The 24,970-nt window shown below is 54.9% G+C and overlaps 2 long non-coding RNA genes across 4 annotated transcripts; both read left to right on the forward strand.

The window, feature by feature from the left end:
- The first annotated feature begins 777 nt into the window (after positions 1–777).
- On the forward strand, positions 778–23,206 carry LOC142051330 (uncharacterized). Of its 2 annotated transcripts, none has more exons than XR_012658412.1 (3): positions 778–842; positions 22,569–22,798; positions 22,999–23,206. It is a non-coding gene; the product is annotated as an uncharacterized LOC142051330 (long non-coding RNA). The 2 variants fall into 2 exon arrangements; XR_012658411.1 differs by lacking the exon at positions 778–842 and adding an exon at positions 20,910–21,167 and having other exon boundaries at positions 22,999–23,205.
- LOC142051332 (uncharacterized) lies at positions 14,385–18,279 on the forward strand. 2 transcript variants are annotated; one of them, XR_012658415.1, is made up of 3 exons: positions 14,385–14,701; positions 14,878–14,996; positions 15,087–18,279. It is a non-coding gene; the product is annotated as an uncharacterized LOC142051332 (long non-coding RNA). The 2 variants fall into 2 exon arrangements; XR_012658416.1 differs by having other exon boundaries at positions 14,385–14,636.
- Positions 23,207–24,970: the final 1,764 nt, after the last annotated feature.

Below are 24,970 nucleotides of genomic sequence, written 5' to 3' on the forward strand. Positions count from 1 at the left end.
GCTCCCGCTCAGCCTCCCCTTGCCCCGCCCTTGCCCCGTGCGCCTGCCCCCAGCCCCGGCACCTCCCCTGCAGCGTGCCGCGTAGCCCTTGGCCGCCCCCAGGCCCTGTCGTGAAGGCAGCGAGCCGGCCCTCAAGCGCACTGGATTCCCCCTCGGCGCAGGGGCCCTTAGCAGTAGCGCGGGGAAGGGGCGGTGTGTCCAGAAGCCCCTGCGCAAGGAGAGACTTTGGCCAGGGTCGATCGACGGTAATGACGGTCGCTGTTTCTTCTTTCCCTCTCCCAGAGACCGTGCTGAGGACGTGGTTGTCTGTCCTTCCCCCGGGGATGCCGTTGACTGCGGCCGTCTCAGGCTCGCGTGGCTTCTCTCTGCCCGGCCTCGCCGTCCTTGCAGCGCAGGGCCGAAAAGGGATAGACAAAGCCCTTCCCGGCTGTGGAGAGGAGCTGCCTCGGCTGAAGCTGGAGACGCCAACGAAAGGTAAAGCAGAAGAAACTGAAGGCGCTCTGGCTGCCAGCTGCTTTCCTGCTGCAGGCAAGAGAGAGCCTGTCCCTGCAGGTGAGGGAGGAAGGATCCCCCTTCATAGCCCGCAGCGGGCCAGGCCACCAACGTGCACCGCAGGGTCTGTACGCGTAACCCGCAGTTCGGTACGGGTGTGTAGGGCACGAGCGAGCTAGGCTACGTGCCTAGGAAGCCTCATCTCGTAAGAGCTGTAAGACACCCCCGTGTTCTCTTCAGGTGGAGGTCGGCCTAGAGTCTGGAGCTGCAGAAGAGGCAGGGAGGAGAGGAGGGGAAAGAAGCATGTGAACGGCTAAATTGTGCCAGCAGCGCTGAGAGCGAGAGTTGCGGTGAGTCCTGGGCCAGTGGGGCCCCGTTGCCTCTCTTGTACGTCCTGGGCCCTCCCTGTCTCTCCCCCGGCCCCCTCTCTTTCCTTACCTGCTGCAAAATTATTTTTTTTTTGTGCCCCCCCCGCACCTTCTTTCTCCGTCTCGCTCTGAGTGGCTCCCTGCCTCCCTGTCTTTTCAGTCCTCCCTCTCTCTTTCCTGTAGCCTGTGGCTACTTGTTCTTTCTCCGCCTCTCTCTGCCTGGCTCTGGCTCCGTTTTTATTTTTTTACTCCTCCTGCTCTGTCCTGTAGCCTGTCGGTATTTTTGTCTTTCTCTGGCTCTCTCGGTCTGACTCCCTGTGTTACCGAAAAACGCGGTAAAATCGGAAACAACTCCTCAAGACCAATTTAGTATTAAAGAGCAGGCATTCTTTATTCACAGCGCCGGATGCACGGGGGATCGCTCCTCCTGGCGTGCGTACCTCACGCACCTTTCCCGTTCAATTTGTAGATCAAAATTTTACGTATTCATACGTATTCATTATTGTCCTGTCTGCTGATCGGTACAAACTTGCTCGTTCCTTATGTAAATCGCTGCGCAGGCTCGGTGGTGGTCCGTGAGTCGGTGGTCGCGATCTCCCCCTGCCAGAATTGCCTTTTACCTTCTTGGCTGTTAATCTTGGCAGTCTTGGCTAGTTCTCTCAGTCCGCTCCACGAAACCGCGTTTTGTCGTCCTTTTCTGACAGAAGCACGTTGTCTGTTGTTCTGCTGACGTTAACGATCGCCTAGGGACTAAAATGCAGATCAACAGGTGCGCTGATTCGTACGCTCCATGTTCCCGTAATGGAACACCGTCTCTGGTTGGCTGATTTCATCGCTTTGGTTACACCTGTTCCTGTTGTTCAGTTTCTTCTTTTTTGGCTTTGTGTGATTCTCTCTGTGATTCTGTTTTTCTCTGCCTCGCTTTTCCCAGCTCCCCGTCCCTCACTTGGAATGCCCGTTGTCCTTCACCAGCTCACTCTCCCTTGGTTGCCATCCCCGTTTCTGAATTCCTCCTGCTTTGCCACGTAGCCCGTGACTTTTTTCTTAATCTCTCTCTGTCTGCCTCAACGCTCCCCCCGCGCTTTTTCATTCGTCTGCTCTGCTCTGCACCCTGCTACTGTTCTTGCCTTTCTGAGTTCTTCTCTGTCGAGCTCCCTTTCCCTATTTGTGAATTCCTGTTCTTCCTGCAGCCACCGCTGTTCCCTGTGACCTCCGTCTCTCTCTGTCCAGCTCCCTGTCCCTAGGTTTTAATCCCTGCCTCTGCCCGCTGTAGCCCGTCTAGGTTTTTCTCTCGGCCTCTCTCTCTGTCCGGCTCCCTCTCTCTGTGTTCTAATTCCACGTTCTCTGTCACGTAGACCCGTGCTATTTGTTTGTCCTCATCTCTCTCTGTCCAGCTCCTTGCTGCGATGTTTTATTTCTTCCCTCTCTGTCTGTCTTTGTAGCCCGTTGCCGTTGTTGGTTTTTTTTTTTTTCCCCACTTGTTTCTTCATGTGTCTCTGTCTGCCTCCCAGTGCCTGATCTTTAATTCCTCCTTCCCTGTTGGGCCGCTGTTCCTTTTTTCCATTCTACATTGTGTTCTCTTTGGTCTGCTGTTCTTATTCATCGGTTCCCTCCTCGCTGCCCTGTGGCTTGTCCCCATTTATTGTTGCCTCTCTCTCCCTCTCTCTGGCTTCTTGCCCCTGTTTTTAAAATTCCTCCCTCTCTTCTCTCTTCCCTGTTGGCCGTGTGATCTTCAGCCTTTCTCCACCTCTTTCTGCCCAGCTCTCTGCATCTATTCATTAATTCTTCCCTCTCTGCCCTGTAGCCTGTAGCTTCTGTCCTTTCTCCATCTTGCTGTCTCTGGCTTCCCCGTGACCCTCTTTTAGAATTGTTTCTCTCTTCTCTCTTCTCTCTGTACGCATTGCGATTCCTTTTGCTCTCCATCTCCCTTTGTTTTGGTGTTTTTTTTGTTGTTTTTCTGGCTCCCTGTCCCTAATTGTTAATTCTCTGCCTTCTCATGCTCTGTACCACGTAGCCCCGTGGTTTGTTTTGTGGTGTTCCCTCCCCGGCCCCTTCCCTCCGTCGTTGGCTGTCTCGGCTCCCTGTCCCCGTGGCTTCATTCTTCCCTTTCTGCCCTGTTCTTGTCGCTTATCTTGTCTGTCTCCATCTCGCTCGGTCCAGCTTCCTGCCCCTGTTCTTCTTTCCTCCCTCGCTGTCGTGCTGCCTGCCCCAGGTTCTTTGTGCGTCTCCAGCCTGCTCCTCATCCTTCTTTGTTGGTCTGTGTCCTGCTCTTCCCCTCTCTCTGCTGCTTTTATCTCCACCTCCGTCAGGCTCCCTGTCCTCCTCTGGCCGTCCTGTTCCCTGCCTCGTGCCTTCTCACTACACGCACACACGACCCCCCCGCCCCCGTCCAGCCGGATGCTGCTCTTCTCTCCTCCTACTGTCCTGTGCCCTGCTCCTCACCTTTGGTGGCCTCCCCCTCTGCCCAGCAGCCCGTCGCTCCAGGAGCCAGGCGACGGACGGTCCGTTCCCTGCCAAACCGGGACAAGCGCGTGCCGTGGCTTAGCCTCAGCTGGCAACTCTGCACCAGGGAGCTGCTTGCTCGCTCCACCCTCAGTGGGCTGGGGGAGAGAGCTGGAAGGGTAAAAGTGAGAAAAATCATGGGTTGAGATCAAGACGGTTTAATAGGTAAAGCAAAAGCTGTGCGTGGAAGCAAAGCAAGGAATTAATTCGCTCCTCCTTTTCGGCGGGCAGGTGTTGAGCTGTTTCTGGGAAAGCAGGGCTCTGTCATGTGTAACGGTTACTTAGGAAGAGAAATGCCGTAGCCCCCAAGGACTCCCCCTTCTTCCCCCAGCTGCGTGTGCTGAGCATGATGTCAAATGGTATGGAATATCCCTTTGGTCAGTTAGCTGGGAAAGCTTTCCCAGCTGTGTCCTCTCCCAGCCTACTTGCTGGTGGGGCACTGAGAGAACCAGAAGAGGCCCTGACTGTGGAAGCAGTGCTCAGCAAGAACCAAAACATCTCTATATTATTAACGGTGTTTTGAGCATAAATCCAAAACTTATCCCTTCCTAGCTACTCTGGAGAAAATGAGCACTATCCCAGCCAACACCAGCTCCGTGCGGCTGCGGCAACGGCGGCCGAGGTGGCCTTGGGGCAGGGGGGGAGCGTTGGGGACCCTGAGCCACGAATGGCTCCTGGGACTTGTTACGCGTGTGCGCCTGCACAAACACCTGCCCTCTCCTTTGCCCTCAGGGCTGCGTTTGCGCTGCCTTTGCGTGGGGCAAGGGGCTGTGATGGAGCCCAGGGGAGGAGGTGGTGCACTGTGGGGGTGAGGGGAGGGGGCCCCCCGTTGCTGCTGTGCCTCAGCTGCGCGCGGGGGCTGGAGGAGCCCCAGGTGCGGGCAGTGGGGCTGATGGTGCCGGCTCCTCCCTGGAAAAGGGGTGGTGCCCTGCTCCGGGGGGCCAGTGTGAGCCGAGGGCGGAGCGGAGCGGAGCTGTGGCCGAGCGTCAGCGGGCTGCGACTGTAGCGAGGGAGAAGGTGAGCGGGGGCTGGGGGGTGGGCCGCTGGGTCCCGGGTAAAGCCCCGAGGAGGGCTGCGGCGGGGCAGCGCCGGGTCGGAGCGGAGCTGTGGGGAGAGCGAGGCTGTGGTGAGGGCTCGGTGGGGGTTCCGGGTGCATCGGCGGGAGGGACGGTGCCCCGCAGGGTCCGAGAGCGGGAGGGCGGGCTCGCGGCATTCCGGGAGCTGTGGTGGTGCGGCTGTGGGCTGGCCGTGCGGCCGTGTTGTGGCGCAGAGCATGCCGGGAGGTGTAGTCCTTGGGGCGCGCGGCTGCGGTGCGGCCGTGTTGTGGCGCAGAGCATGCCGGGAGGTGTAGTCCTTGGGGCGCGCGGCTGCCGGGCGGCCGTGTTGTGGCGCAGAGCATGCCGGGAGGTGTAGTCCAGGCGCAGTGGCTGCCGGCGCTGTCACGTGGTTCGCCGGGGCGTGGCGGGAGGCGCGGTCTTCCGGCGCTCGGGTGCCGGGCGGCCGTGCCGCGTACGGTAGGCGCGGTGTATTTGGGGTTGGATTCGTGTTGATTTCTGGGGGCTTGCGGGTGCGGCCGCTCCCCGAGAAGCGGTGAGTTCCCGGGAGCTGACAGAAGGGAAGAGGGAAAGGAGGAGGACGGTGACCTTTTCCCCGTGCCCAGGGCGCAGATGATGGCCGCCTCCCCGGCTCGCCGGAGCTCCCGCTCAGCCTCCCCTTGCCCCGCCCTTGCCCCGTGCGCCTGCCCCCAGCCCCGGCACCTCCCCTGCAGCGTGCCGCGTAGCCCTTGGCCGCCCCCAGGCCCTGTCGTGAAGGCAGCGAGCCGGCCCTCAAGCGCACTGGATTCCCCCTCGGCGCAGGGGCCCTTAGCAGTAGCGCGGGGAAGGGGCGGTGTGTCCAGAAGCCCCTGCGCAAGGAGAGGCTTTGGCCAGGGTCGATCGACGGTAATGACGGTCGCTGTTTCTTCTTTCCCTCTCCCAGAGACCGTGCTGAGGACGTGGTTGTCTGTCCTTCCCCCGGGGATGCCGTTGACTGCGGCCGTCTCAGGCTCGCGTGGCTTCTCTCTGCCCGGCCTCGCCGTCCTTGCAGCGCAGGGCCGAAAAGGGATAGACAAAGCCCTTCCCGGCTGTGGAGAGGAGCTGCCTCGGCTGAAGCTGGAGACGCCAACGAAAGGTAAAGCAGAAGAAACTGAAGGCGCTCTGGCTGCCAGCTGCTTTCCTGCTGCAGGCAAGAGAGAGCCTGTCCCTGCAGGTGAGGGAGGAAGGATCCCCCTTCATAGCCCGCAGCGGGCCAGGCCACCAACGTGCACCGCAGGGTCCGTACGCGTAACCCGCAGTTCGGTACGGGTGTGTAGTGCACGAGCGAGCTAGGCTACGTGCCTAGGAAGCCTCATCTCGTAAGAGCTGTAAGACACCCCCGTGTTCTCTTCAGGTGGAGGTCGGCCTAGAGTCTGGAGCTGCAGAAGAGGCAGGGAGGAGAGGAGGGGAAAGAAGCATGTGAACGGCTAAATTGTGCCAGCAGCGCTGAGAGCGAGAGTCGCGGTGAGTCCTGGGCCAGTGGGGCCCCGTTGCCTCTCTTGTACGTCCTGGGCCCTCCCTGTCTCTCCCCCGGCCCCCTCTCTTTCCTTACCTGCTGCAAAATTATTTTTTTTTTGCGCCCCCCCCCCCGCACCTTCTTTCTCCGTCTCGCTCTGAGTGGCTCCCTGCCTCCCCGTCTTTTCAGTCCTCCCTCTCTCTGTCCTGTAGCCTGTGGCTACTTGTTCTTTCTCCGCCTCTCTCTGCCTGGCTCTGGCTCCGTTTTTATTTTTTTACTCCTCCTGCTCTGTCCTGTAGCCTGTCGGTATTTTTGTCTTTCTCTGGCTCTCTCGGTCTGACTCCCTGTGTTACCGAAAAACGCGGTAAAATCGGAAACAACTCCTCAAGGCCAATTTAGTATTAAAGAGCAGGCATTCTTTATTCACGGCGCCGGATGCACGGGGGATCGCTCCTCGTGGCGTGCGTACCTCACGCACCTTTCCCGTTCAATTTGTAGATCAAAATTTTACGTATTCATACGTATTCATTATTGTCCTGTCTGCTGATCGGTACAAACTTGCTCGTTCCGTATGTAAATCGCTGCGCAGGCTCGGTGGTGGTCCGTGAGTCGGTGGTCGCGATCTCCCCCTGCCAGAATTGCCTTTTACCTTCTTGGCTGTTAATCTTGGCAGTCTTGGCTAGTTCTCTCAGTCCGCTCCACGAAACCGCGTTTTGTCGTCCTTTTCTGACAGAAGCACGTTGTCTGTTGTTCTGCTGACGTTAACGATCGCCTAGGGACTAAAATGCAGATCAACAGGTGCGCTGATTCGTACGCTCCATGTTCCCGTAATGGAACACCGTCTCTGGTTGGCTGATTTCATCGCTTTGGTTACACCTGTTCCTGTTGTTCAGTTTCTTCTTTTTTGGCTTTGTGTGATTCTCTCTGTGATTCTGTTTTTCTCTGCCTCGCTTTTCCCAGCTCCCCGTCCCTCACTTGGAATGCCCGTTGTCCTTCACCAGCTCACTCTCCCTTGGTTGCCATCCCCGTTTCTGAATTCCTCCTGCTTTGCCACGTAGCCCGTGACTTTTTTCTTAATCTCTCTCTGTCTGCCTCAACGCTCCCCCCGCGCTTTTTCATTCGTCTGCTCTGCTCTGCACCCTGCTACTGTTCTTGCCTTTCTGAGTTCTTCTCTGTCGAGCTCCCTTTCCCTATTTGTGAATTCCTGTTCTTCCTGCAGCCACCGCTGTTCCCTGTGACCTCCGTCTCTCTCTGTCCAGCTCCCTGTCCCTAGGTTTTAATCCCTGCCTCTGCCCGCTGTAGCCCGTCTAGGTTTTTCTCTCGGCCTCTCTCTCTGTCCGGCTCCCTCTCTCTGTGTTCTAATTCCACGTTCTCTGTCACGTAGACCCGTGCTATTTGTTTGTCCTCATCTCTCTCTGTCCAGCTCCTTGCTGCGATGTTTTATTTCTTCCCTCTCTGTCTGTCTTTGTAGCCCGTTGCCGTTGTTGGTTTTTTTTTTTTTCCCCACTTGTTTCTTCATGTGTCTCTGTCTGCCTCCCAGTGCCTGATCTTTAATTCCTCCTTCCCTGTAGGCCGCTGTTCCTTTTTTCCATTCTACGTTGTGTTCTCTTTGGTCTGCTGTTCTTATTCATCGATTCCCTCCTCGCTGCCCTGTGGCTTGTCCCCATTTATTGTTGCCTCTCTCTCCCTCTCTCTGGCTTCTTGCCCCTGTTTTTAAAATTCCTCCCTCTCTTCTCTCTTCCCTGTTGGCCGTGTGATCTTCAGCCTTTCTCCACCTCTTTCTGCCCAGCTCTCTGCATCTATTCATTAATTCTTCCCTCTCTGCCCTGTAGCCTGTAGCTTCTGTCCTTTCTCCATCTTGCTGTCTCTGGCTTCCCCGTGACCCTCTTTTAGAATTGTTTCTCTCTTCTCTCTGTACGCATTGCGATTCCTTTTGCTCTCCATCTCCCTTTGTTTTGGTGTTTTTTTTGTTGTTTTTCTGGCTCCCTGTCCCTAATTGTTAATTCTCTGCCTTCTCATGCTCTGTACCACGTAGCCCCGTGGTTTGTTTTGTGGTGTTCCCTCCCCGGCCCCTTCCCTCCGTCGTTGGCTGTCTCGGCTCCCTGTCCCCGTGGCTTCATTCTTCCCTTTCTGCCCTGTTCTTGTCGCTTATCTTGTCTGTCTCCATCTCGCTCGGTCCAGCTTCCTGCCCCTGTTCTTCTTTCCTCCCTCGCTGTCGTGCTGCCTGCCCCAGGTTCTTTGTGCGTCTCCAGCCTGCTCCTCATCCTTCTTTGTTGGTCTGTGTCCTGCTCTTCCCCTCTCTCTGCTGCTTTTATCTCCACCTCCGTCAGGCTCCCTGTCCTCCTCTGGCCGTCCTGTTCCCTGCCTCGTGCCTTCTCACTACACGCACACACGCCCCCCCCGCCCCCGTCCAGCCGGATGCTGCTCTTCTCTCCTCCTACTGTCCTGTGCCCTGCTCCTCACCTTTGGTGGCCTCCCCCTCTGCCCAGCAGCCCGTCGCTCCAGGAGCCAGGCGACGGACGGTCCGTTCCCTGCCAAACCGGGACAAGCGTGTGCCGTGGCTTAGCCTCAGCTGGCAACTCTGCACCAGGGAGCTGCTTGCTCGCTCCACCCTCAGTGGGCTGGGGGAGAGAGCTGGAAGGGTAAAAGTGAGAAAAATCATGGGTTGAGATCAAGACGGTTTAATAGGTAAAGCAAAAGCTGTGCGTGGAAGCAAAGCAAGGAATTAATTCGCTCCTCCTTTTCGGCGGGCAGGTGTTGAGCTGTTTCTGGGAAAGCAGGGCTCTGTCATGTGTAACGGTTACTTAGGAAGAGAAATGCCGTAGCCCCCAAGGACTCCCCCTTCTTCCCCCAGCTGCGTGTGCTGAGCATGATGTCAAATGGTATGGAATATCCCTTTGGTCAGTTAGCTGGGAAAGCTTTCCCAGCTGTGTCCTCTCCCAGCCTACTTGCTGGTGGGGCACTGAGAGAACCAGAAGAGGCCCTGACTGTGGAAGCAGTGCTCAGCAAGAACCAAAACATCTCTATATTATTAACGGTGTTTTGAGCATAAATCCAAAACTTATCCCTTCCTAGCTACTCTGGAGAAAATGAGCACTATCCCAGCCAACACCAGCTCCGTGCGGCTGCGGCAACGGCGGCCGAGGTGGCCTTGGGGCAGGGGGGGAGCGTTGGGGACCCTGAGCCACGAATGGCTCCTGGGACTTGTTACGCGTGTGCGCCTGCACAAACACCTGCCCTCTCCTTTGCCCTCAGGGCTGCGTTTGCGCTGCCTTTGCGTGGGGCAAGGGGCTGTGATGGAGCCCAGGGGAGGAGGTGGTGCACTGTGGGGGTGAGGGGAGGGGGCCCCCCGTTGCTGCTGTGCCTCAGCTGCGCGCGGGGGCTGGAGGAGCCCCAGGTGCGGGCAGTGGGGCTGATGGTGCCGGCTCCTCCCTGGAAAAGGGGTGGTGCCCTGCTCCGGGGGGCCAGTGTGAGCCGAGGGCGGAGCGGAGCGGAGCTGTGGCCGAGCGTCAGCGGGCTGCGACTGTAGCGAGGGAGAAGGTGAGCGGGGGCTGGGGGGTGGGCCGCTGGGTCCCGGGTAAAGCCCCGAGGAGGGCTGCGGCGGGGCAGCGCCGGGTCGGAGCGGAGCTGTGGGGAGAGCGAGGCTGTGGTGAGGGCTCGGTGGGGGTTCCGGGTGCATCGGCGGGAGGGACGGTGCCCCGCAGGGTCCGAGAGCGGGAGGGCGGGCTCGCGGCATTCCGGGAGCTGTGGTGGTGCGGCTGTGGGCTGGCCGTGCGGCCGTGTTGTGGCGCAGAGCATGCCGGGAGGTGTAGTCCTTGGGGCGCGCGGCTGCGGTGCGGCCGTGTTGTGGCGCAGAGCATGCCGGGAGGTGTAGTCCTTGGGGCGCGCGGCTGCCGGGCGGCCGTGTTGTGGCGCAGAGCATGCCGGGAGCTGTAGTCCAGGCGCAGTGGCTGCCGGCGCTGTCACGTGGTTCGCCGGGGCGTGGCGGGAGGCGCGGTCTTCCGGCGCTCGGGTGCCGGGCGGCCGTGCCGCGTACGGTACGCGCGGTGTATTTGGGGTTGGATTCGTGTTGATTTCTGGGGGCTTGCGGGTGCGGCCGCTCCCCGAGAAGCGGTGAGTTCCCGGGAGCTGACAGAAGGGAAGAGGGAAAGGAGGAGGACGGTGACGTTTTCCCCGTGCCCAGGGCGCAGATGATGGCCGCCTCCCCGGCTCGCCGGAGCTCCCGCTCAGCCTCCCCTTGCCCCGCCCTTGCCCCGTGCGCCTGCCCCCAGCCCCGGCACCTCCCCTGCAGCGTGCCGCGTAGCCCTTGGCCGCCCCCAGGCCCTGTCGTGAAGGCAGCGAGCCGGCCCTCAAGCGCACTGGATTCCCCCTCGGCGCAGGGGCCCTTAGCAGTAGCGCGGGGAAGGGGCGGTGTGTCCAGAAGCCCCTGCGCAAGGAGAGACTTTGGCCAGGGTCGATCGACGGTAATGACGGTCGCTGTTTCTTCTTTCCCTCTCCCAGAGACCGTGCTGAGGACGTGGTTGTCTGTCCTTCCCCCGGGGATGCCGTTGACTGCGGCCGTCTCAGGCTCGCGTGGCTTCTCTCTGCCCGGCCTCGCCGTCCTTGCAGCGCAGGGCCGAAAAGGGATAGACAAAGCCCTTCCCGGCTGTGGAGAGGAGCTGCCTCGGCTGAAGCTGGAGACGCCAACGAAAGGTAAAGCAGAAGAAACTGAAGGCGCTCTGGCTGCCAGCTGCTTTCCTGCTGCAGGCAAGAGAGAGCCTGTCCCTGCAGGTGAGGGAGGAAGGATCCCCCTTCATAGCCTGCAGCGGGCCAGGCCACCAACGTGCACCGCAGGGTCTGTACGCGTAACCCGCAGTTCGGTACGGGCGTGTAGTGCACGAGCGAGCTAGGCTACGTGCCGAGGAAGCCTCATCTCGTAAGAGCTGTAAGACACCCCCGTGTTCTCTTCAGGTGGAGGTCGGCCTAGAGTCTGGAGCTGCAGAAGAGGCAGGGAGGAGAGGAGGGGAAAGAAGCATGTGAACGGCTAAATTGTGCCAGCAGCGCTGAGAGCGAGAGTCGCGGTGAGTCCTGGGCCAGTGGGGCCCCGTTGCCTCTCTTGTACGTCCTGGGCCCTCCCTGTCTCTCCCCCGGCCCCCTCTCTTTCCTTACCTGCTGCAAAATTATTTTTTTTTTGCGCCCCCCCCGCACCTTCTTTCTCCGTCTCGCTCTGAGTGGCTCCCTGCCTCCCCGTCTTTTCAGTCCTCCCTCTCTCTGTCCTGTAGCCTGTGGCTACTTGTTCTTTCTCCGCCTCTCTCTGCCTGGCTCTGGCTCCGTTTTTATTTTTTTACTCCTCCTGCTCTGTCCTGTAGCCTGTCGGTATTTTTGTCTTTCTCTGGCTCTCTCGGTCTGACTCCCTGTGTTACCGAAAAACGCGGTAAAATCGGAAACAACTCCTCAAGACCAATTTAGTATTAAAGAGCAGGCATTCTTTATTCACGGCGCCGGATGCACGGGGGATCGCTCCTCGTGGCGTGCGTACCTCACGCACCTTTCCCGTTCAATTTGTAGATCAAAATTTTACGTATTCATACGTATTCATTATTGTCCTGTCTGCTGATCGGTACAAACTTGCTCGTTCCGTATGTAAATCGCTGCGCAGGCTCGGTGGTGGTCCGTGAGTCGGTGGTCGCGATCTCCCCCTGCCAGAATTGCCTTTTACCTTCTTGGCTGTTAATCTTGGCAGTCTTGGCTAGTTCTCTCAGTCCGCTCCACGAAACCGCGTTTTGTCGTCCTTTTCTGACAGAAGCACGTTGTCTGTTGTTCTGCTGACGTTAACGATCGCCTAGGGACTAAAATGCAGATCAACAGGTGCGCTGATTCGTACGCTCCATGTTCCCGTAATGGAACACCGTCTCTGGTTGGCTGATTTCATCGCTTTGGTTACACCTGTTCCTGTTGTTCGGTTTCTTCTTTTTTGGCTTTGTGTGATTCTCTCTGTGATTCTGTTTTTCTCTGCCTCGCTTTTCCCAGCTCCCCGTCCCTCACTTGGAATGCCCGTTGTCCTTCACCAGCTCACTCTCCCTTGGTTGCCATCCCCGTTTCTGAATTCCTCCTGCTTTGCCACGTAGCCCGTGACTTTTTTCTTAATCTCTCTCTGTCTGCCTCAACGCTCCCCCCGCGCTTTTTCATTCGTCTGCTCTGCTCTGCACCCTGCTACTGTTCTTGCCTTTCTGAGTTCTTCTCTGTCGAGCTCCCTTTCCCTATTTGTGGATTCCTGTTCTTCCTGCAGCCACCGCTGTTCCCTGTGACCTCCGTCTCTCTCTGTCCAGCTCCCTGTCCCTAGGTTTTAATCCCTGCCTCTGCCCGCTGTAGCCCGTCTAGGTTTTTCTCTCGGCCTCTCTCTCTGTCCGGCTCCCTCTCTCTGTGTTCTAATTCCACGTTCTCTGTCACGTAGACCCGTGCTATTTGTTTGTCCTCATCTCTCTCTGTCCAGCTCCTTGCTGCGATGTTTTATTTCTTCCCTCTCTGTCTGTCTTTGTAGCCCGTTGCCGTTGTTGGTTTTGTTTTTTTTTTTCCCACTTGTTTCTTCATGTGTCTCTGTCTGCCTCCCAGTGCCTGATCTTTAATTCCTCCTTCCCTGTTGGGCCGCTGTTCCTTTTTTCCATTCTACGTTGTGTTCTCTTTGGTCTGCTGTTCTTATTCATCGATTCCCTCCTCGCTGCCCTGTGGCTTGTCCCCATTTATTGTTGCCTCTCTCTCCCTCTCTCTGGCTTCTTGCCCCTGTTTTTAAAATTCCTCCCTCTCTTCTCTCTTCCCTGTTGGCCGTGTGATCTTCAGCCTTTCTCCACCTCTTTCTGCCCAGCTCTCTGCGTCTATTCATTAATTCTTCCCTCTCTGCCCTGTAGCCTGTAGCTTCTGTCCTTTCTCCATCTTGCTGTCTCTGGCTTCCCCGTGACCCTCTTTTAGAATTGTTTCTCTCTTCTCTCTGTACGCATTGCGATTCCTTTTGCTCTCCATCTCCCTTTGTTTTGGTGTTTTTTTTGTTGTTTTTCTGGCTCCCTGTCCCTAATTGTTAATTCTCTGCCTTCTCATGCTCTGTACCACGTAGCCCCGTGGTTTGTTTTGTGGTGTTCCCTCCCCGGCCCCTTCCCTCCGTCGTTGGCTGTCTCGGCTCCCTGTCCCCGTGGCTTCATTCTTCCCTTTCTGCCCTGTTCTTGTCGCTTATCTTGTCTGTCTCCATCTCGCTCGGTCCAGCTTCCTGCCCCTGTTCTTCTTTCCTCCCTCGCTGTCGTGCTGCCTGCCCCAGGTTCTTTGTGCGTCTCCAGCCTGCTCCTCATCCTTCTTTGTTGGTCTGTGCCCTGCTCTTCCCCTCTCTCTGCTGCTTTTATCTCCACCTCCGTCAGGCTCCCTGTCCTCCTCTGGCCGTCCTGTTCCCTGCCTCGTGCCTTCTCACTACACGCACACACGCCCCCCCCGCCCCCGTCCAGCCGGATGCTGCTCTTCTCTCCTCCTACTGTCCTGTGCCCTGCTCCTCACCTTTGGTGGCCTCCCCCTCTGCCCAGCAGCCCGTCGCTCCAGGAGCCAGGCGACGGACGGTCCGTTCCCTGCCAAACCGGGACAAGCGCGTGCCGTGGCTTAGCCCCAGCTGGCAACTCTGCACCAGGGAGCTGCTTGCTCACTCCACCCTCAGTGGGCTGGGGGAGAGAGCTGGAAGGGTAAAAGCGAGAAAAATCATGGGTTGAGATCAAGACGGTTTAATAGGTAAAGCAAAAGCTGTGCGTGGAAGCAAAGCAAGGAATTAATTCGCTCCTCCTTTTCGGCGGGCAGGTGTTGAGCTGTTTCTGGGAAAGCAGGGCTCTGTCATGTGTAACGGTTACTTAGGAAGAGAAATGCCGTAGCCCCCAAGGACTCCCCCTTCTTCCCACAGTTGGAACCCGCAGTTCGGTACGGGCGTGTAGTGCACGAGCGAGCTAGGCTACGTGCCTAGGAAGCCTCATCTCGTAAGAGCTGTAAGACACCCCCGTGTTCTCTTCAGGTGGAGGTCGGCCTAGAGTCTGGAGCTGCAGAAGAGGCAGGGAGGAGAGGAGGGGAAAGAAGCATGTGAACGGCTAAATTGTGCCAGCAGCGCTGAGAGCGAGAGTCGCGGTGAGTCCTGGGCCAGTGGGGCCCCGTTGCCTCTCTTATACGTCCTGGGCCCTCCCTGTCTCTCCCCCGGCCCCCTCTCTTTCCTTACCTGCTGCAAAATTATTTTTTTTTTGCACCCCCCCCGCACCTTCTTTCTCCGTCTCGCTCTGAGTGGCTCCCTGCCTCCCCGTCTTTTCAGTCCTCCCTCTCTCTTTCCTGTAGCCTGTGGCTACTTTTCCTTTCTCCGCCTCTCTCTGCCTGCAGTGGATTCCCCCTCAGTGCAGGGGCCCTTGGCAGTAGCGCAGGGAAGGAGCGGTGTGTCCAGAAGCCCCTGCGGAAGGAGAGGCTTTGGTCTGAGTCGATCTGCGGTAATGACGGTCGCTGTTTCCTCTTTCCCTCTCCCAGAGGCTGTGCTCAGGATGGGGTTGTCTGTCCTTCCTGTTCGTCTCTTCCTCTCTCTATTCCTTTGCACTGGTCCCTCTCCCTATTGTTTATTGTTTTGCTTCTCTGAACCTTTTTTTATTCCCAGCATTTTCCCGTGACAGGAGCGGCGAAGAAGGGAGCGGAGTATCGGGGTATCTGTGGAGAGAGCATCGGGTGTTCTCCTGTCTTTGCGGGGCTGACCCTGAGGAAGTGTGGCACGTGGGTCGATAGCATGAATATATATATTTTGTGGGTGCACAAATCCTTTTCAGAGTGTCAGAGGGGTAAGGGTTTTGTTCTGTTCAGCGTAAACATTGTTCTGTTTGGTGTATTTGTCGAAGACGAGAGTTTAGTGGGGGAGGAAGTCAGCTCTCTAGCTGGTTTGAGGTGGGCTATACGTGTTTGTCGGTCATCTCTCTCCTGCCAGATGTTTTGAACTAGTTGTATCTGGTTTTCGTAGGGAGTCACAAAGGGGTTTGGGGCTCCCCGGTGGCGGGTGCTGTGGCCAAAAGAGAAAGCAGGGTCACAGAGTGCTTCATTTACGGGGCTGGCCTCGGACATCTCCTGCACAAACTTCTGGTATGTAGTGATCGGGATTCGATTTCCTGAAGAAGGAGAGGATGATGGAGCTCATTATAAGAGCATAATCATTTTCTCTTCCTTTGGCAGTACGGGCACCCGAGGGCCAGCCTGCTTTTGAGGAACAGCATGAGGATGTCGGTGTCGACGCTCAGCAGTGGAAGGAAGCTTCTTTTGGAGGCCAAGAAGATGAAGTAGAGTGCGTATTTGTTGTGTTTGATTTTCATTGCGGGGATGGGGAGGGGTGGGACATGCAAAACGCGGTCCTGGGCAGGGGAGGTTTCTGATGTGGGAGGCCGTGAGAGAGATCATGGACGCTGCTGGACAGGCGTTAGAACCCGTTGCTCAGGTTGGACGGACCCGGCAGAACCACCGCACCATCTTAAGTAATGCCTGCTCACGTACTGAGATTTTAGTAGTTGCCCCCGCATCAGCTTTGGCTTTTCCTCGTCGAGCTTGTGTTTTGGCAAGAAGCGTCTTTCGTTAAGCGTTTGGGTCTAAGGGGTGTCCGTGAGGCTACGTGGTGCCCATCCCCATGAGATTTTGTGACCATCAAGTGATATTCAGCATCCATCTTATGCCCGTCTCCTGTAACTACTCTGCAGTTTTCGCTTAAGGCTTGATAGCGCAGCGTTAGCTGAGGGCGGCATTTCCCCCGCTGGCCCCTCCACGCCGACGGCGTTTCCCCTGCCGGCCGCTGTCCGTTCCCTGTAACTGTGACTCTTGTCCCGGCAGAACCTTTGCCAAAGCCACCTTTGTGCTCCACAGCAGTCTGTTTTCTGTCTCGAGTATGTTTCTTTTCGGTATCCGATACCCCAGAGCTGTGTACCGTTGGCTCATGTCTCTCCTTGAGCTTCTGCGAGAAGAGAGAGCCTTCATCTGTTTTTATCGATGCGTCTCCTGGGGTGTTTTTTTGTTGTCCTTTACAATTTAGTTTTGTCCCAGCTATTGAGGTGTTAATTTAACTGCTTCATACAGTTCCCGATACGCTTGTGTATTTCCACGTTTCTTTTCATGTTTTTTGTCCTTTGAGACTGATCCAGTTCTGTTAAGGGACTGAGCGAGAGAGAGCGTTGAGGTGACTCCGAATGGTTGATGGTTTTACAGTAAATGATTGACTTTATAACCAGAGATATTTTTTGAGAAGGGGTTCTTAAAAAATTTCGTTCTGCTTTGCCATTCCGCTGGCGTAGATGAGCCCCAGCCTTTTTTCGGGAGGCTCATTCTGCTCCTGGGCTTCTCTGGTACTGTTCCTTGAGTTGGTTGCAGGTTTTGAGCTGTCTAAGCTCTTTGGGTAGGTGTGTTTTGACATTCAGAGATGGGGAGGTTTCTGGCTGAGGTAAGAGATTAAGGAGCAGTCAAAGTTGAGCAGCAGATATATATTAGAAAGTACACTTGTACGAGCTTTTGTTTTTCCTTGGGTCAGTAAGTTTGTGTTGGGTGTTCAGGGGTAGCAAGATGGTCTGATAGATTGTTTTGGATTATTTGGTTTTGTGGGGGTGTTATGGTTTTGTCTGGGTTTTTTTGTTTGTGGTTTGTTGTTCTTTTGTGTGTGTGGTAGGTTTTTTTGTTTGGTTGTTTTGTTTTCCCGGAATTTTATGACTTGACCAAAGATAGAAGCTTATATTTTTTCCACCGGTTTTGCCTGTGTGTTGTGCAAGTTGTTGACGTTATCTCTCAATAGGACTGATGGTGAGATGCTGCGGTAGGGGTTAGGGTGAGCGTGTTGTACGTGTCTGTATATGGAGCTCTAGCCTTCCTTCAGAAAGCAGCAGGGGCGTAATGCATAGTGTGTGTCGGGTTACGGAACTGCTCGTCGCCTTTCCCGATCGCCCGCAGAGTACCACGTTGTCCCGAGAACCTTTGCAGCTTGCGGCAGGTCCCTTGTAGATTATAAGCATCAGGGCTTCCGTTATTTTGTGGGCCTGTAGAGAGCACGGAGTCTGCGGGAAGCCGGAAGGTGGGAGGTGCTCGCAGAACGCGGGGCAGAGGTGGGAAGGGCGGCTCCCGAGGAGCGGCTGACAGAGGGGCTTTAGGGGTGCAAATACAGGGCAGGAGCTGTCGGGAAGGAGTGAGGTTCCTTCCCTGACAGTTCAGGAGGAGAGGAGGGGTTTTTGAAGTCTTGGTACCGGGGGATGGTTGGGAAAGGGGTGTTTAAGTGTTAGCTAATGGCCGCGTTCTGTGTGCAAGCAGCCTCCGGTAGCCCAGTCTCCTTCCCCGTATGTGTCAGCGCGGCCACTCGAGCGTGCTGTCTGCCGAGAGGTTCTCCACGCGGCTGTTCATGGAGTCGCTCAGGAGTGAGTTACCTACAAAGGGAGTGTGTGTCACTACACCAGCCACGCCCGTTTGCTTCCCCTATTGCTTTTGGCATTTGCCCTATCGGTGTCCGCCTGTGCTTGAGTCATCTGACACGAACTGTAATTTTTGTGTGTTGCGTGGTTTGACTTTTTCTTGCAGTTCAAGTAATAGGTCTAGGGTTAAGCAGGACAATTGAGTGAGGCGTGACAGCAAAGGCGAGCAGATGGCGTCGTGTGCTGTGACGGGGCAGGCTGTGAGGTCACTCGTCTGGGATTTCTGCCTTTGGGGTCTCTGTGTTGCCGAACAAGTCAGTCAAAAGGATTTGTTTGTTTTGCGTGGTGAGCTCTTGCTTTTGGAAAGCAGTGTCTAATATCTGTGTGCCTCTCCGTATTTCCCCAGAAGTGGGCCCAGCATTGAAGGTGACGGTTCCCCAGCCATCGGGGACGGACCGAGTACGTGAGCAGGCGCCTGACGCGGCCACTGACCCGGGAGGCACGGACTGGGAGGTGAGCGGAGCCGTGTTGGCACGGTAGGGGAAAGGATGAGTCTGGAATGTGGCTGTTGGTGGAGATGCATGGCAGGGAGCCGGACACGGGAGGGAGGGGGCGAACAGAGCATCGTGAGAAGGTAGGTCAGCACGTGACAACGGAGGGGTCGTGCAGTGTGAGCACCTATGTGACTAGTTAATGAAGGGACTCACAAAACTATATGCAAAGCGGGATGTCTGCCCCGAGCTCATCGGGCAAGGTGAGCGATGAACAGGAAACCGTAGCAGCTGTTATTTTTGAGGTGTGGAGTTGTTTGTGAGCGGGCGGCCGCTTCCAGGCGCAGCGGTCACCTTGTCTCTCTGGTTCTGTAGGCACCGTAGGTGGCGGCGGCCACGACATCCAGCCTCATTAGAGCGTGGGGGAGCGGAAGTTCACGGCGCTTCCGAGGAGGCTGTTGTTGCGGAAGTGGCCGGCGTTGAGTGGTGTGACGCTGAGTGATGGCACCGCACATTTGGAGATGAAGAGTATCCGTGTGACCACAGCCCCATCCTACATAGCCTGTGTGGCCTTCTTAAAGGATGGCTTTTGAGCCCCCGGATTTGGAAGGGAAGCTGAGGGGCCGATGCTGTCTTTGTGCAGGTGGCCGGTCGGTTGGGGGAAGCGCAGGTGGGGCAGGCAAGGGTTGTAAAATCAGTGGAGGGTACCGTTCAGAGACCGGACACGTTTGGGCCGAGAGAGGTTGTGGTGTCCTTTCTGCAAAACAGAAGCATCTGCCAGGCAGGGGAGTTCCTGCCTGTGCTTGTGCTGTTGTGTGGATTTTGTAGTCTGTTCCTTACTGTACTTGGGTCTCGATGTGTCTGTTGTTCTCCGTGCTGAGCAGGCACCTAGGTAGCAATATTGAGGGTTTTGCAAGCCCTGGCTCATCGGCATAATGGTAACCGAGAGCTTCCTTTCTCGCATTTTAAGTCTACTGCATAGATTTGTCTTGTGTCTGAAATATTAGACCTTTATAGAAGGTCATCTTTTTGCGGCGGTGATTAAGGCGGCCTCAGTACTGCTGCTGAAGAGCAGTCTGAATACGCAGGGCCCTTTTCTGGGACCTGTTCCCTGCACCTGTACGTTCTGAGGTCTTTAAGAGTGGCTTGTCGCTCGTGCATCGTCCTAGTTGTGGGTATATGGTTTCATTGCAGGTGATGATGGTACGTGACTTCTCTGCGGATGCTATAGCTTCTTCCTCGCTGCCGTATAGATCTTCTCGCCCGGTGGCATCTCTGGGCCGGAAGTCCGTCGTCTCGGTGAGAGTTTTCTTAGGTGCCTCGATCGCGTCGCTTGTAGTATTTGTGAGCGGTGTCGGTCCATGCACGTCGATGCCTGTGTCAGAGCTGCTCCGCCTGGGGGTGTAGCAATGGTAGAGCGGGGGAAAGAATAGCAATAAGAGTATATGGTTAATGTTAATATGCATAGACTGTTTTGGCAACGCCCGTACAACCCTCGTCGGAGCGAGTGGCCGTTGGCAGCGGGCGAGGACGGTAATTTCCGGGGCGTTTTGTGGGTGCTGAGGGGATGACCGTAGCTGTCTGGGAGAGGCAGCTAGAGTGCTAGCTGAGCAGAGGGCACCTCTCAGCTGTTCAAGCTTGTACGTGCGTGGGGCTTAGCATTTGATTGAAGGTATTTCCTTTAATGGCATGCAGTAGTTGGGCTCTAGATGGTATTCCTACGTGGAAGCAAGACCTGTGGAATGGTTAAGCTGTTGCTGTGCGTCCAGGTGACTTGTTCTATCATGCTGTTCTTGCAGAGGATGAAGATGGAGCTGTGCAGGGTGACAGAGCAGAGCTGAGTAGAGCACACTAAGGTGGCGGGTCCGTGTGCAGGATTAAAGGGAAGATGCAACTGAAGGCTATTTGAGGAGCATTTCAGGCGAGCTGGGTCGCAGTGAGGGGGCGCATGGGGCTGGTGACTTTGTTCTCTTTGCTCTCAGGAGCACAGCGCTATCCCTAGGGGCTGGCAAGGTTCTAATTGTGGGGCCGGCGCCCATCGGGTGCTTCTTTTTGCGTTACAGTTTAAAGCGTGGATCGCTCTGATGTTTGAGGAGTTTCTGGGCAGTTGTCGTCTGCGGCGTCGTTCCCAGATGCGTGAACAGCTCTGCTCTGTCGCTGTCTGTTTTCAGGGAGCGTGATTTCTTTCCTGCATCCTTACATTCTTAGGTCTTGTAGCTGGGCTTCTTGTGCCTCCTCCCTCTCAGTTTTGAGAGGAACTTCTTGTCACGGGCCCTGACGCTCTTCTAATCTTTTTGGATCGCGTTAGGGCCTCCTTGCGTCACTGTCAGGGTTCTGCAGGTCTTGTTGCTGGACGAGCTCTTCCGTCCAGTTGTCTCTGTGTTTGCCGAGAGCGTTCTCTCGTCTCGGAGGCGCGCAGTTTGTAGTGTTTCTCATAGCATTGGTGTGTGCGTTTGATTTTGTCTCGGACCGCCTTGTTGGCCGTGTAGAGTCGGGTAGGTGGCACAGCGATGAGAGGTTAGGGTTCATCTGTTGCTGTGCCAAGGCTGTTGGGGGAAAAGGTCGTACCGTCATCTCAGATTGAGTGGCCCTCCTCAGCGGGCGAGGACCGTTTTGTGGGCTCGGAGGCCGTGACCGTAGCTATCTGGGAGAGGCAGCTAGAGTTCAGCTGAGCAGATTACCTCTGCAGGGTGTTCAAGCTTGTACGTGCGTAGGGCTTCATGTTTGATGTCATATGTTTGTTTTTAATGGCAGGTTATAGTCGGTCTTCAGGAACCGTTAAGGTACTGCTGTGCAACCAGGCGACTTGTTTGGTATTGGTTTTGGAGATGCCGAGGGACGAGTCGTGCAGGGCGACGGAGGGGAACTGAGGGGACCGATGTAAGCGGGTGAGTTGGTGCGTGGTGTATATAGAGGGAAGATGTGACCGATGGCTCTATGACTCCGTTGCTCCTTGCGTTTGTCTTTTGTTTCGGGTTTGAAGTAGCGTAGCAATGAGCAAAGGAGGCAAGTCGAGCAAGGCGAGTGGTGATTGGTGGGCTGAAGTAGCAGCTCTTCTGAGGTGTTGTGTTGCTGGTGAAGTTATAAGCAACGCGCGTTGTTCGGGTGTTACGGACGGTGGGCGAGCTGAACACGGCACCTGGAAGTGACGTAGGCTGGGTGGGAGGCTGTCGAGGGAAAGGGGTGCGAGACGGGGATCGGTGCGGGCAGGCTGTGGCATCGGGCAGCATCTCAGGAGGTGCCTTTTCGCTTGGCTTTTTGCAGGTGCCGCTGGCAGGCTCAGAGCGGTGCTGCCGCACGCCTATGAGAGGTCTGAGAAGGTGGGGCAGCGGCCAGCATCTAAGACCAGAGAATGCTGTGGTCCGTCGTCGAGCTCTTCAGTTTTGTAGGTAACACGTGGGCCGTCTTTGGAACGGCGTATGAGCATTAGAAGTGAGCTGGGTAGTAATGAGGAAGTCACGGGGCGGTGATTTCTCACGAGCGTAACGGTAGTTTACTGTGTGTTGATACGTTTGGTGCCACAAGCGATGATGGAAGCGGGGTGTGATGCTGGAATCTGTGCAGAGCAGGTGAGCCGATGGGCATGTTCGTTTTGATGAGGGGGGTGCTCTGGTAGAGATCTGTGTTGACCTGTGTGATACTTATTGCTGGCCCTGGTGTTTTTTGGGTTTTTTTTTGGTTTTTTTTTTATTTTTTTTTCCACGTGATGAAGAGGCACCTGGCCACTGCGAGAATATCCTGGTTAGCTGGTGTGTTTCTTGTTGTGAAAGGATTCATAATCTGGCCCATCTGAAAGCCCCGCAGTGTGACTTTTGTTAGGAAGAGATTTTATAAAATTGAGATATTTCTTATTCAGTGAGGTTGCATTCTATGAACTTGCCATCAGAGTGCATCTCAGAGACAATGTCTTTGTCAGTAGAACTCATCAGCACAAGACTTGCAAAGTATTGCTTTTTTTTTTTAAGATAAAAAAATCAATGGTCCTTGCGGAGATCCAAGCACAGCACATACTCCAGATGTTGATGGCATTGGTAGTGCTTGGGTTCCCAGTTGTAACAGTCGAGATACCATAAAAATACGGTTCCCCTGCATGCTTCGGTACAGCCGAACGCATTAGCAGGTCTGCCGGTCCTTCTTGGTAGCCCCGTGTATTGCAACACTGGGGATTTGATTTGTGTGGTTTTTTGTTGTGGTATTATTTTTTTCCCCCCCAAAAAAAGTAAAACCGTATCGGGGATCTCTTCACGCACCGATTCTTCTGTCATAAATGAAAGTTTAAAAAAAGCTAACAGTGTCTGATTTACGACGTGACTTGCGCTCTTTCAGCTGTAACTGCCAAGCAGATGTAGGGTACGATTTGTTAGGTGTACTTAAGCAGGTAGGTATTTGTTGTGAATATTTAATGAGGGGCGACTGAATGTTGGGGGGCGGGGGGGTTTCCTGCCGGTATTTTGAGGGAGCGCTCTTAAGTATTTTATTTCAGTCTCGCTTTCGACGCGCGTTTCCCTGGCAGTTCAGCAGCACCTCTTGGGCGGGGCAGCTGGGCGGACGTCCCTCCCGACTCCGTAACACGCCAAAACCCCTCAGTCACGTTGCTGCTGTGTATTTTGGAGATAGATAATCTTATGGCGGGCGTGAACAGCTGTGCGAGTTGAATGAACGCAGAAGGAAAATGGAAAGCTTTTATAGCCTAGACGCTCATATTGGATGTGCGTAAACACGCGCCCGCCTTCTCAGCACAAAGTGAATTACTGAGACTTATTCTTAATTTTTTACGTTACTCTTTCAAGTTTGACGCTTCACTTCAGGCTTCGTGGAGCCAGGCAGCAAGACGTGCGGCGGCAGGGCGAGGGCTGTAGCTGCTGCGGTGGATCTGTAAGCGGAGGTTCCGGTACAACTTTGCCCCGCAGCCTCACGGGGTTATCTCCCCGCAGCGGTGCCGTAAGGAAGGGATGAGACGTTTTCCAGCACCAGCCAGAGCGTTCAGTGTTACACGAAGAATCTGTTCAAAATGGTATCGGTTAGTCTTAATACTGTTTTCAAGTGTTCCAATCACTCTAGCTTTTAAAGGATGTGTTGTGTTTTGAGATGACCTGTTTGCCTAGGATCTTGCTGCGGCTCAATTTCCTTCCTATCCCTTAGGCTGACTGAGCTCCTCCATTTTCTTCTGTGCTATTTTATTAACGTGCTGAAATATAGTTTGGGATTTCTGTTTTTCAGATGTCTTCTAAGTGTCTCGTGATGCTCAAGAGATGCCCCCCGGCCCGGGTTTGCCTGCTGGTCGTTAAGCGTGGTGAAGGTAAGGGGCCATCCCTCTGCCTGGAGGCTCCCGGCTCTGTCTCCAGCAGGTGCCCCGCAGGTGCGGCCGCAAGGGCTGCCTGGAGGGGAGAGTCGGGGCCCCCAGGGACCGGGGCTGTTTGTTGCCCCAGGGAGCCCGTCCCAGAGCGGTAACAGAGTGGGAGCATGGCCGAGCAGAGCCTGAGAGAGATGTGACACTGTCCTCTGGCACGCTCCCGCTCCGCTGTGGGGTGGCCGCCAGCCTGCGGACAGGGGCTGGGGGGGCTGCCCCACCTTTTAGATATTAGCAGAGCTCCCCTTTTTTGGGGGGGTGGGTGGGGTGGGTGTGTGTACCTTTGTAAATGACACTATTAATGAGCTGCAGGTTGGAGCAGATTCCCTTGTTTAGTGCCCTTCTTGGGGTTGAATCACAGATTCTTAGGTTGGAAGGGACCTCAGGGATCACCTAGTCCAACCTTACTATAATAAAATAGGGGGAGTCCTGGGCGGGTGATGATGTCATGCAGGGCACCCCAGTGTCAATGGGGGAGCTGATAATGCATCAGAGGAGCAGGTCAGTGTGTGTGGGTCATCTAGGGGTTCCCCCCCCTCAAAAAGGGGGGTTGCAGCCCAAAAATGCCAGAAAATTCAGGGGGCTATTACGAAAAATATTTTAAGAAGCAAACGTGGGTGTGAGGCACTGAATTAGAGAAAACCTCTTATTTTATATATATTGAAAAGTATTATTACTTTATAGATGTATAAAGGGATTTTAGGATAGAAAGAATTCTACATTGAGATATGGGATTTTAAAATACAAAAGTAACTCGCCTGTCTACATATATTTAAAATAAAAAATAAAGGCGTTTAAAATGAAGAAAAAGGATTTATGAAGGAATTCAAAATAGAAGGAAGTCTGACTAGAGCGAGCATCTACACTTACTGTGTATTACATAGTCTAAGTAGATGTCTAAATAGAGAAGTTGAAAAAGATTCAAGTGTCAGAAAAGTATAAGTAAGCAGATAGCTAGTCTAAATAGGTGTTCTATGTATGTATTGATATGTAAGTCTAAACAGGTATGTGGAAATAGCTATTCTGTGTAAGTGTAAATAGTCTAAATAGATATGTGTAAAATATATGTATTCCATAAGCATATGGATGTGTAAGTACACACATAAGTGTAAATGTCTATGCTATATAAGGTTTTTAAAATGCAAAGAAACCCTATTTATACATAGGATTTATAAATTGGACAACGCCCCTCAACTCCCCCCATCAACTGAAGATACAAATGTGCTTTCAAATGCTGCCCCTCTCGCCTTCTCCTTTTCCTATCCCAGTGTGGGCCTGATTCCCCCAAATGGGGATTTTCCCCTATGGGGCCGCATATGCGGAGTGGGAGCTGCTGCCAGGGTACAAAAGAACCCCAAACCTTTTGAGTCTGGGTCTGCAGTGGTGGGGGGTGGTGGAACCAAAGCAAACTGGAAGAGTCAACTCCAGGTGGATTTGTGCAGCTGGAAAGCAAGAAAATGGCTGGGGGCTATGAAAGGGGCAAGGGGCTCTTAAGATGCAAAACCAGAAGTTAACTGTTCTATCTCTGAATGCTTATCCAGCTGAAAGTTAATTGTTGCGGAACGCTTGTCTAGCCACTGTGTAAAATAATTAGCAAGGAGGCCTGGAATCCACTTGCGAAGGACAAATTCCTGAGAAGGATGGAAAATTGTCTAAAGAACCAGGTAAAACAGTAGTTTAGACAAGTGTCAAGAGATAACTGAGTCTGCGCAAAACCAAAAGGTTACTAGCGGTGATGAAGAGGAGCCAGCAGCCTTCATCTTTACTACCCCCGATCACCACCACGAGGAGGCACTGCGCAAGCTCAGTTGGGAAAGATTTATGGAAACTACTTTTTTGGCT

This window comes from Phalacrocorax aristotelis, unplaced genomic scaffold (genome assembly GCF_949628215.1).
Source record: "Phalacrocorax aristotelis unplaced genomic scaffold, bGulAri2.1 scaffold_89, whole genome shotgun sequence".
Lineage (NCBI taxonomy): Eukaryota > Metazoa > Chordata > Aves > Suliformes > Phalacrocoracidae > Phalacrocorax > Phalacrocorax aristotelis.